The sequence below is a fragment of the Rhipicephalus microplus genome, chromosome 8, assembly GCF_043290135.1.
Source record: "Rhipicephalus microplus isolate Deutch F79 chromosome 8, USDA_Rmic, whole genome shotgun sequence".
NCBI classification, from domain to species: domain Eukaryota; kingdom Metazoa; phylum Arthropoda; class Arachnida; order Ixodida; family Ixodidae; genus Rhipicephalus; species Rhipicephalus microplus.
This window is the reverse complement of record NC_134707.1, coordinates 84,808,171-84,819,224: the sequence shown is the minus strand read 5'-3', so window position 1 is coordinate 84,819,224 and position 11,054 is coordinate 84,808,171. Positions and strand designations below refer to the sequence as shown.

The following is an 11,054-nucleotide window of genomic DNA, read 5'->3' as shown; positions in this document are numbered from 1 at the left end:
TCCGAGGAGTTGTCCTGAAAGCCGCTCGGTCCTGGTCTGGGCTCCAGGGTGTTCAAATCGTCCGTGTAACCTCGCCATTCGCCAGGGAAGTCGTCCAGTCTGCGACGCTTGCACGGCGCTCCGGCGTCGTCATCTGAAACAGACGGTAAAACCCTACAGACGGTATCAGATCCAGTAGACGCCTCTGCATTACCTACCTCGACTCCAGCGCCAGAAACAGCAGGTGCCGAACCCCCACCATCGTCAGTCGACGAGTCATCGCTCCATGAATCTTCACTGGACGAGTCATCGCTCGATGAATCGTCGCTTGAGGAATCTTCACACGGGACCCATATCTTTAGACTCTACGCGAACAAGACGTAGCGAAGCAGGCTCGAGGTGTTCTGCATCTTCCCTTGAGCCTGCGAAATAAGATCGTCAATAGTCGGGGCACGGCTGACGGGCATGACGATAAAGCGGTGTACTTACGGGAAGCAATGCTTTTTTTCTCCCAATGTAGCACACGTGCGTTCAATGCCGAAGCCAGCAGCCGACTGAAGACTGAGCTCTTGTCTCTCTCTCCTATCACTCAAGCAGTGACGTCACCAGCAGCGCCCGCCAATGAGGCCCACTCTTGCTGTCGGAACAGGAGCTGGTTGGCCAAACGAATTCTGGTGAGGGCAACCACTGGAAAAGCTGGCGCTGCGGTCGCGCTGACGCAGCAAACGACCACACGCGACACGTTCATGCAATCTTCTGTGTAGCACGCTTCCTTTCAACCCCAAATCAGATATTTTTCTAGCTAACCGGTTTTTTTACCGTACGATACCACAGTGCCGGACACAATTTAGCGAGTCTATAATGAGTCAGCCTTTCCAAAACGCCACAGCAGCGATACACTTGCCTCACAAAATTGAAATTGGCAAAACAAATCAGCCATCATGCTCGGGTGTTAAACTGAGTTGGTAGCCACTTTTTTTTGCGCGTCCGAGCATTCGCTAAGAATCTGCGTCTCCTATTAGATTTCAAATATACCGTATGTATTGAAAAATTCCAAAATATTACCGTGCACACTTACCTTGATAAATACGTGGCACAACTAGCTGCAATATGACGTCTCTTTTTATTTTGAAACTACTTTCAACTAGTTAAACGCTTGAAGGCCTCAAAGTGCTGTCACTAAGTCGTGTTCAAACTTGAGAGCGACGACGTCTATTCCTCTTTATAGTTACGTCCCTCAGTGCATCGACCTGCATTCCATCCTAAGCGTTGCTGATGCAGCATTTGTGAAAAGACTTGCGCACCATATCTTCCGTGAAAGATTCCCTTGCTGACGACACTCAACCAAAAGCTGTCGCGGGGCGGTGGACGTCGTATAAGCTCCTAGCATCCACTTATTGTAGAGTTCGCGCACGCAATCTCGCAAGGTGTTATTGGGCACTACGTACAGAGGCTGGAGGATTCCGCGAAGACGTGGCGATTGTATCTGATACCTTTGCGCTGTGCTTAGGGGAAAAAAACAAGAGCCAGCGGCGAACATCTTACCACACCATTTCTTCATATGTACGAAACAAAGTATGCAGTGTTTAAAATGCCGAGTAAATCTGACGCTAAGGCATCTCAAAAAGGGCATGTAGTCTCTGCGGGAGCAGAGCATGGTGAAACCCTTTTGGTTTCCACACTCATGCACCACGTAGACGGCGCAACGACGTTAAAAACGTTTAACACTGCCAATGTATTTGGCGGCGTAAATAGTGTGCAGGATCTGCCCGTCACCAGCACCCGCATTCCCGTTGGCAAGTTAGTTCTGCTTCGAGGGTTCCTGGATTATTCGTATGCAGTTGCTGCCGGCACTTGGCCTACCGGGCTTGTTTTTGTGCCCGAACTGCACCATCAGCCCGCCGAATTCGAGCTGTCTCACCTTCTCACTTCCGGAATTCTTCTCGAGTTGTCCGTGGCATACCCTTGTGGAAGGTTACAGGAGAAGCTCTCGAACACGCTCGCCTACTATACCTGTCTATCAAACAGTTAGTGTACGCCGGGCGTACCGTGATAGCGTGAAGTGTGCATGCGCAGATACGTATACGTTACCCGTACCGCTTACTGTACGTGCGCTATTTAACGTCAAACATGGTGTCGCTCTCGGATGCCCGGTTCGAAGTGGCCTGGTTGTTGAAAGATTCACTTTGTTTGCAGCAAACGACTGTTTAAAGTGACTTCGCTTGCCTTCACTTAGCTTCTACGTCCGAGCATACAATTAAGTTGGCGCAGTCTTTGTGATAGCTTCCCATTTCTAACCTGTTTAGGCCTAACTACAATATCAATGTAAACAAATCGGAAACTTGGAGTTTTTCGCATTTGGTGCGTTGTTCCTATTTATTTACTTTTAATATTACTAAAATAAACGTGTAACAATACTTCGCGCGGTAACACAGGCTGATAATCTCGTTTTAATATCCTTCTCAGTTTTCTTATTTATCCACACTTTGATAGGTGGCGCCCCCATCCCTTCCGGGGAATGTAAATGCTGTACCGCTTAACTATAGGGCACTGTCCGCGACTAATGTTTCCTGCATGGTAACGTCAATCCCTTAACCTCTGCTATCGCGCAGAAGTTAAGGGAATAACCCAAAGCGCTGCCGACGGCGTGCATACGACGCTGCGAGTGATTAACTGATAAAAGAGCCAATGAAGACCACTCGTGACAGCACCACTATACGAATTTTGCAAGTTATACACAGCTTTCACTGTAAAACGCAGCACCAACGTAAGCTTACTGGCGTCTCGGGGAAGGTGGCGAGACCACTCGACGATAAATATAGTAGAGTCGAATGCGCCCATCCCCCCCCCCCCTTCCAGATGAACAAAGGCGGAGAACGCCTCTATAGTTCTGAATCTGTTTTTTTCTTTTTTGTGGTCGGGACTTCATCTCAATAGCTCAGGTCCTGACCTCTTTTTTATTTTTGGTGTTAAGTTTATACCTGATGTCATAAATGATGCTCTTCACGCCTCCATCTAGCAGTTCACAAGTCTATGTTCTTCGTAGTGTTTCTTGAGGATAATGTCGTACCTATATAATGTCGTCTGTATATCTTTATTCTCGATGTACTATAGGCCTAATCGTTTAATTAAAACTTTTCGCGCCAAAAATATACATGTTATTTACAAACACAGATCAAAAGACGCATCATGCAAAGACATGCAACAAAAGAACACTAAACTTCGTAAAGAAAACAAAAGTCTGGATCTTAAGTGGCTTTTTAAATACCTCCCAGTCAACGTTCAACCAAATGGCTAAGGGCGCCCCGCGTACTGGCTAGACGTCACCGTCGTCTTCTTCCGAGGAGTTGTCCTGAAAGCCGCTCGGTCCTGGTCTGGGCTCCAGGGTGTTCAAATCGTCCGTGTAACCTCGCCATTCGCCAGGGAAGTCGTCCAGTCTGCGACGCTTGCACGGCGCTCCGGCGTCGTCATCTGAAACAGACGGTAAAACCCTACAGACGGTATCAGATCCAGTAGACGCCTCTGCATTACCTACCTCGACTCCAGCGCCAGAAACAGCAGGTGCCGAACCCCCACCATCGTCAGTCGACGAGTCATCGCTCCATGAATCTTCACTGGACGAGTCATCGCTCGATGAATCGTCGCTTGAGGAATCTTCACACGGGACCCATATCTTTAGACTCTACGCGAACAAGACGTAGCGAAGCAGGCTCGAGGTGTTCTGCATCTTCCCTTGAGCCTGCGAAATAAGATCGTCAATAGTCGGGGCACGGCTGACGGGCATGACGATAAAGCGGTGTACTTACGGGAAGCAATGCTTTTTTTCTCCCAATGTAGCACACGTGCGTTCAATGCCGAAGCCAGCAGCCGACTGAAGACTGAGCTCTTGTCTCTCTCTCCTATCACTCAAGCAGTGACGTCACCAGCAGCGCCCGCCAATGAGGCCCACTCTTGCTGTCGGAACAGGAGCTGGTTGGCCAAACGAATTCTGGTGAGGGCAACCACTGGAAAAGCTGGCGCTGCGGTCGCGCTGACGCAGCAAACGACCACACGCGACACGTTCATGCAATCTTCTGTGTAGCACGCTTCCTTTCAACCCCAAATCAGATATTTTTCTAGCTAACCGGTTTTTTTACCGTACGATACCACAGTGCCGGACACAATTTAGCGAGTCTATAATGAGTCAGCCTTTCCAAAACGCCACAGCAGCGATACACTTGCCTCACAAAATTGAAATTGGCAAAACAAATCAGCCATCATGCTCGGGTGTTAAACTGAGTTGGTAGCCACTTTTTTTTTGCGCGTCCGAGCATTCGCTAAGAATCTGCGTCTCTTATTAGATTTCAAATATACCGTATGTATTGAAAAATTCCAAAATATTACCGTGCACACTTACCTTGATAAATACGTGGCACAACTAGCTGCAATATGACGTCTCTTTTTATTTTGAAACTACTTTCAACTAGTTAAACGCTTGAAGGCCTCAAAGTGCTGTCACTAAGTCGTGTTCAAACTTGAGAGCGACGACGTCTATTCCTCTTTATAGTTACGTCCCTCAGTGCATCGACCTGCATTCCATCCTAAGCGTTGCTGATGCAGCATTTGTGAAAAGACTTGCGCACCATATCTTCCGTGAAAGATTCCCTTGCTGACGACACTGAACCAAAAGCTGTCGCGGGGCGGTGGACGTCGTATAAGCTCCTAGCATCCACTTATTGTAGAGTTCGCGCACGCAATCTCGCAAGGTGTTATTGGGCACTACGTACAGAGGCTGGAGGATTCCGCGAAGACGTGGCGATTGTATCTGATACCTTTGCGCTGTGCTTAGGGGAAAAAAACAAGAGCCAGCGGCGAACATCTTACCACACCATTTCTTCATATGTACGAAACAAAGTATGCAGTGTTTGAAATGCCGAGTAAATCTGACGCTAAGGCATCTCAAAAAGGGCATGTAGTCTCTGCGGGAGCAGAGCATGGTGAAACCCTTTTGGTTTCCACACTCATGCACCACGTAGACGGCGCAACGACGTTAAAAACGTTTAACACCGCCAATGTATTTGGCGGCGTAAATAGTGTGCAGGATCTGCCCGTCACCAGCACCTGCATTCCCGTTGGCAAGTTAGTTCTGCTTCGAGGGTTCCTGGATTATTCGTATGCAGTTGCTGCCGGCACTTGGCCTACCGGGCTTGTTTTTGTGCCCGGACTGCACCATCAGCCCGCCGAATTCGAGCTGTCTCACCTTCTCACTTCCGGAATTCTTCTCGTGTTGTCCTTGGCATACCCTTGTGGAAGGTTACAGGAGAAGCTCTCGAACACGCTCGCCTAATATAACTGTCTATCAAACAGTTAGTGTACCCCGGGCGTATTGTGATAGCGTGAAGTGTGCATGAGCAGATACGTATATGTTACCCGTACCGCTTACTGTACGTGCACTACACTCTAAGCCAAAACGGAGCAACAGGGGTATAGGGGTTGCTCCTTTCAGGGAGCAATTGCATTGCCACTCCCATTACTCTCCTAAAAGGAGTAACTGCAGAGGGAGGAACCGTTGCTCTCCTTTCAGTTCCTCCTTCGGGGGATGAACAGTTACTCCCTCCAGTTCCTCCCTGCAGACCAACAGTTACTCCCACCAGTTGCTCCCTGCCGACCAACCAGTTACTCCCACCAGTTGCTCTTCTAAGAGCAACAGTTACTCTTTACCGTTCCTCCCACGTGTTCGCAGTTACTTTCTGAAAACCAACTGCACATGCTTCCAGTTACTCCTTGGGGAAATGAGTATTTATCTCGAGTATGCTTGTCACACGCTTAACACATGGCGAGAGCTCCTTGGAAGAGCACTGCTTGGGTGCTTCTAACACAAAAAGTGGACAATATTGAAAGGAAAATAAATGCTTTATTGTTCTTTTTATGAGGCAACGTGTGACCACACGTAAAAGTAGACTTCGCCACACCACAGCCAGCACTAAACAAACACCATAATACATCAAAGGTTTTCTGCGTCATCCGTGGAAAAACAATCTTGAATTTCTAGCATAGGGCAGTCTGTGTCATCATTGGTGAGAGAAGGGCAACTTCTCCAATTCTGAAGAACTCAAGTTTCGCAGCTGGTGTTTCCATCAGGCTAGGGCAGCAGAACGTCACCGCAGGCATATGTGAAGCATCTCATTGCTGCAAGAAAAAAAATAGAAGTGTGAGGTTAAACATGCCAGAATCAATTCATAACAATGCGTCACACACACTGCAGCAGCGCTTACATTCTAGGATGTCTACTGCAAAACGAAATGTGAAAAAAAGAAAGGTTCGGCCAAACGTTACTTGGCAAGCCATATAAATGCTGATGTGTTAGACGCTCTTCACATGATGTCTCAGACAGCAATATTCTGGAAGAAAATGTGCAGCACCTCAACAAGGCATATTTGTAGCAGTTAAAGATACCCTTAGGTTCAGTTAACTTGTTTCCTATACACAGCTGAGTGACATTTCTATGAGCCCATTCACCAATGGGCATTCTAAATGAGGTCATGTGTGTGGCAAATAACACGTACTGTCCGCTCATGTTAAAATACTTATTTAGCTCGTGCACATAGTTGCTCTCGATTCTACTGTTCTATCATACGCTGCTGCGTCTTGAATTGTGCAATACCTGTAGGCACAAGCCAAGCATGCAAAGCCTGCTTGAAAGCAACCATTTGCAGAGGCTACATGATAATCTTCAGTATATTTCTTTGTACCTGACGCAAACGGCTGGACAAAACTATAGACAAATAAATGTAGACCGTGCTACCTTCAAAAAATGCTTTAAATTTAGAAAACTAGGGTGCATTTGTTCACTCGGTTGACGAGTCAAAGTCACGAGATATGTAAACGAAGCAATATATCTTGAGGCATGCACAGATATTCTGATTCTTTGTTTGACAGTGTCACAGATAGCTTGCCAATACATATATATTTGAGAGCAACAAGATGTGAAGCTTTTATTAGTTCAACGTCTTGTTGGTTCACAGCCAAACAGGTTACTGCTTGTTAGACAAATTGGAATAAGCACACCATGGTTTCCAAAAAAAAAAGCATTATTAGAAGTTAGCTCCCGGTGTGAATGTCTGCCTATTTATTTTGTACTGCCTTCTACATGTGCCACAAAGACATTTGTTGAGGATGTGCTACCAGTCAACCCAAGATCGCATACTTGGTCAATGTGATGGAAATACAAACATTAGAAACACTGCCACCTCTAGTAAGAGCATAACACTTCAGTATCTTGGACTAGCAAAGAGGTGCACAAGAAAGTTAAGCCCACTCTTGCGGAACTTTAAACGCGAATATTTCAGAGTGGGGGAGGTCAACATGCTGTGACACTTTTAAACCCACGAAACATCTGCAGAAAACAGGGTAAAGGCAAGTCAAGAAACGCTGTTATGAAGGCCTGCGCATGGACAGCTTTGTGAATCTAGGCCCAAGTGTTATGCTGTGTGCAAGCCAAAATCCATGTAAATAGGGAAAGCATACTTTTAGGAGTACCAGCGTAAACAAATCTTGGCAGTTGGCTTTTTAGTACAAACAGCAATCCCTGCAATGAAAACATTTTTATCTTAACGGTAACAGTGTTAGCACACACACGGGCCAGCGGAGCCATGTCGAATTGTCAGTGCCAGTGTAACCATGTGGCATAATGAACTATTCTCTGGCCAACACATGCACAGTTTGCCCCTAAAAAGCGATGCTTTCATATACGTAGCACAAAAAGTCTGCACTTACCAAAATTCACTTGCTTTCTGTACTTTAGCATCGTTTGGAGCATCTTTATCTGCAGTATAACCAAATTTGTGTCATATCCCTGAAAAAAAAGTAAAAGACATGCATCAAATATTGTTTCATTTGGTAGCAGTGAAGACAGGTTAAGAACAGCCAAGTGGGAATCAGCCTAATTATGTGCATGCGGCAAATCCCAAACGGCGTTATTGAGGTTGTCGAAATTTTCGTCGATTGGTATTAACGTCGATATGTGACTTCAACGACATGCCAAGTTTTCACAGCGCATGAAGATTTCATGATGCAGAATAATGACAGCGCTAACAAGAACATACAGCATTTATGATTGTCTTTTACAATATTCAGTTTCGCTAAGGTTTTGCATCACTAAAGAAATCTGAAAGATTTGGGTCATTCCTCCTCCAATTGTTCTGTCAATATGTAAACTGCTCGCTTGATGGTGCGCTTATAAAATAGTACGTTCAGCGCAGAGGTGAAGCAAGTGACGCAGTGGTGTGGGCAGATTTTTTTTTTTTTTTTAGGCGTGCGGGGAGGGGGGGGGGGGTCCGCTTATCTGAATAGGCCGGGCAAGCGAATATGGTCGTCAATTTGGGCTCCCTACGCCCGGCCTAAAAAAATTCTGTGCGCAACCGCCTGGCTATGCCAGTGAAGTGATGCGACAATGATTTGTTCACTTACTGATTTACATACACTTTACATCTCTAAAAAATGCGGCCCAAGGCCCCAACACTCAGCCGTTAACATTATATAAAGCCAATGGTAGAAAAGTGCCAGTATGAATGCAGCTACAACCCCGCCCCAATGTTTTTTCAAGCGAGGTAGTGTTGCGGAAATGAACTTTTAACTGCAAAAGTACACTGGCACTGCAGTGGTGACAGGGGAAGCAAGAGGGTATGCAGGCGGTAATAGAGGTAATTTAGTCCGATACGGCTAGCAATGGATACGGTGAATAAGAGCAAATCATTTCTCTTTCAATAGCGCAACCACTCAACAATGTATTGTAAGAGCATTAAATGTTGCTGGAAATGCCACTCACCTGCACGCTGATGCATGCACAGTCCTTTGTCCGACGAGCGAACAGGCTTGCAGATAGCTGAAGACGTGTTTACGATGTGTTTGTTCGACCCAGCAGCAAAATCCACAACTACTTCGCGCTCCATAAAGATAAATATACACTAACCTTCATCACCAATAAGTAGAAACGCAAATCTGCGACACACACACACGATCAAAACACAGCTCACAAGCGCGCACGTCCATGTGCTCGCCAACCACAGACCATATGAAAATGAGTTAGTAGTGCGAACGCGAACCTAGTTGCGCCGAAAAAAAAAAAAACGTCGAGGAGTGGCAGCACAGGCGTCAGCGCAATAATTTCAGTGTGTTCTCCTAATACATTTATACAAAAAAAACTGAGGTACACTAAAACTCATAAATAAATATAAAAAGTTGAGTGTAATTTTTATTTACTGCTAGTCAACATAAACACTGAATAAAAATTACTTTATAATTTACATCGTTTGCTACAGTAGCGCCACACTTGTCGTGCGGGCGCAGATGGCGCAGATTTGTCATTCTGCCCTCAAACTACACGGTGAAGCGTGCTACTAAGTGTATGAATGATGGGAAGCGCGCCTGGGTCCGCTTTTTTTTTTTTTTCCTTCTCCGATATATCTGGGCGGGGGGGGGGGGGCTTCTTATGCACGTGTTTTGGTGCTTGATCGACTTTGACGCCCTTACTTCGCGGACGAACGGCGTGTCTAGGCTTTTTTTTATCATTGTTTTGCACGTGTTTCGGCGTTCGGTCCGCTTTGACGTGCCAACTCTCCATTCTGCTGCTGCGTGTGTTAGGTATTTGCCGTACTGTATTCTCAGGCCTTCTGTGTTCAGCCAGCGCTGCTATCTTATTATCTACGGATGCTAAAATAAATCACTGTTTTGGTTTGGTGAAGTTTGGCACACAGAACAAACAGCAATCTGGCCCATGAATATCAATGTGGGCGGCATGCATATTTGTGTGCGGTGTCCTGCCGGGGAGTAACCGTTGCGTGACGAGAGCATTTACAGCGGTTCCTCCTTCCGTTGCTCCCTTACAAACTTAAGATGAATACAGTTGCTCCCCCATTCTCGAACAAGTCGGCCATCTTGTTCCGCTTGGTCTTTTCGGAGAGTAACAGTCGGTCTGAAGGAGTAAAAACAGCCGTTGCTCCCATTTTGGCCATTTTTGGCTTAGAGTGTATTTAACGTCAATTATGGTGACGCTCTCAGATGCCCGCTTTGAAGTGACGTGGTTGTTAAAACATTCACTTTGTTTGCAGCAAACGACTGTTTAAAGTGACTTCGATTGCCTTCAGTTAGCTTCTACGACCAAGCATACAATTAAGTTGGAGCAGTCTTTGAGATAGCTTCCCATTTCTTATGTGTTTAGCCCTAACTACAACATCAATGTAAACAAATCGGAAACCTGGAGTTTTTCGCATTTGGTGCGGTTTCATATTTATTTACTTTCATTATTACTAAAATAAACGTGTAACAATACTTCGCGCGGTAACACAGGCTGATAATCTCGTTTTATGTACTTCTCACTTTTCTTACTTATCGATACTTTGATAGGTGGCGCCCCCATCCCGTCCGGGGAACGTAAATGCTGTACCGCTAAACTATAGGGCGCTGTCCTCGACTAATGTTTCCTGCACGGTAACGTCATTCCCTTAAGCTCTGCTATCGCGCAGAAGTTAAAAGAATAACCCAAAGCGCTGCCGACGGCGTGCATACGACGCTGCGAGTGATTAACTGATAAAAAAGCCAGTGGAGACCGCTCGTGACACCAGCACTATACGAATTTTTCAAGCTATACACAGCTTTCACTGTAAAAGGGAGCACCAACGTAAGCTTACTGGCGTCTCGGGGAAGGTGCCGAGACCACTCGATGGCAAATATTGTAGAGTCAAATGCGCCCATCCCCCCCCCTTCCAGATGACCAAAGGCGGAGGGCGCCTCTATAGTTCTGAATCTGTTTTTTTTTTCTTTTTTTGTGTGCTCGGGACTTCATCACAATAGCTCAGGTCCTGACCTCTTTTTTTAATTTTTTGTGCTAAGTGTATATCTGATGTCATAAATGATGCTCTTTACGCCTCCATCTAGCAGTTCGCAAGTCTGTGTTCCTTGTAGTGTTTTTTGAGGATAATGTCGTACCTTTATAATGTCGTCTGTATATCTTTATTCTCGATGTACAAAAGGCCTAATCGTTTAATTAAAACTTTTCGCGCCAAAAGAAATACATGTTATTTACAAATAGAGATCAA

The 11,054-nt window shown here is 45.9% G+C and overlaps 1 long non-coding RNA gene across 1 annotated transcript; it reads right to left on the bottom strand.

Annotated features, from left to right (window-relative positions):
• Positions 1-5,852: 5,852 nt before the first annotated feature.
• LOC142769208 (uncharacterized) lies at positions 5,853-8,993 on the bottom strand. The gene is made up of 3 exons (XR_012885709.1): positions 8,786-8,993; positions 7,735-7,813; positions 5,853-6,147 (listed from the first exon to the last, which is right to left on the bottom strand). It is a non-coding gene; the product is annotated as an uncharacterized LOC142769208 (long non-coding RNA).
• Between the last annotated feature and the right edge of the window lie 2,061 nt (positions 8,994-11,054).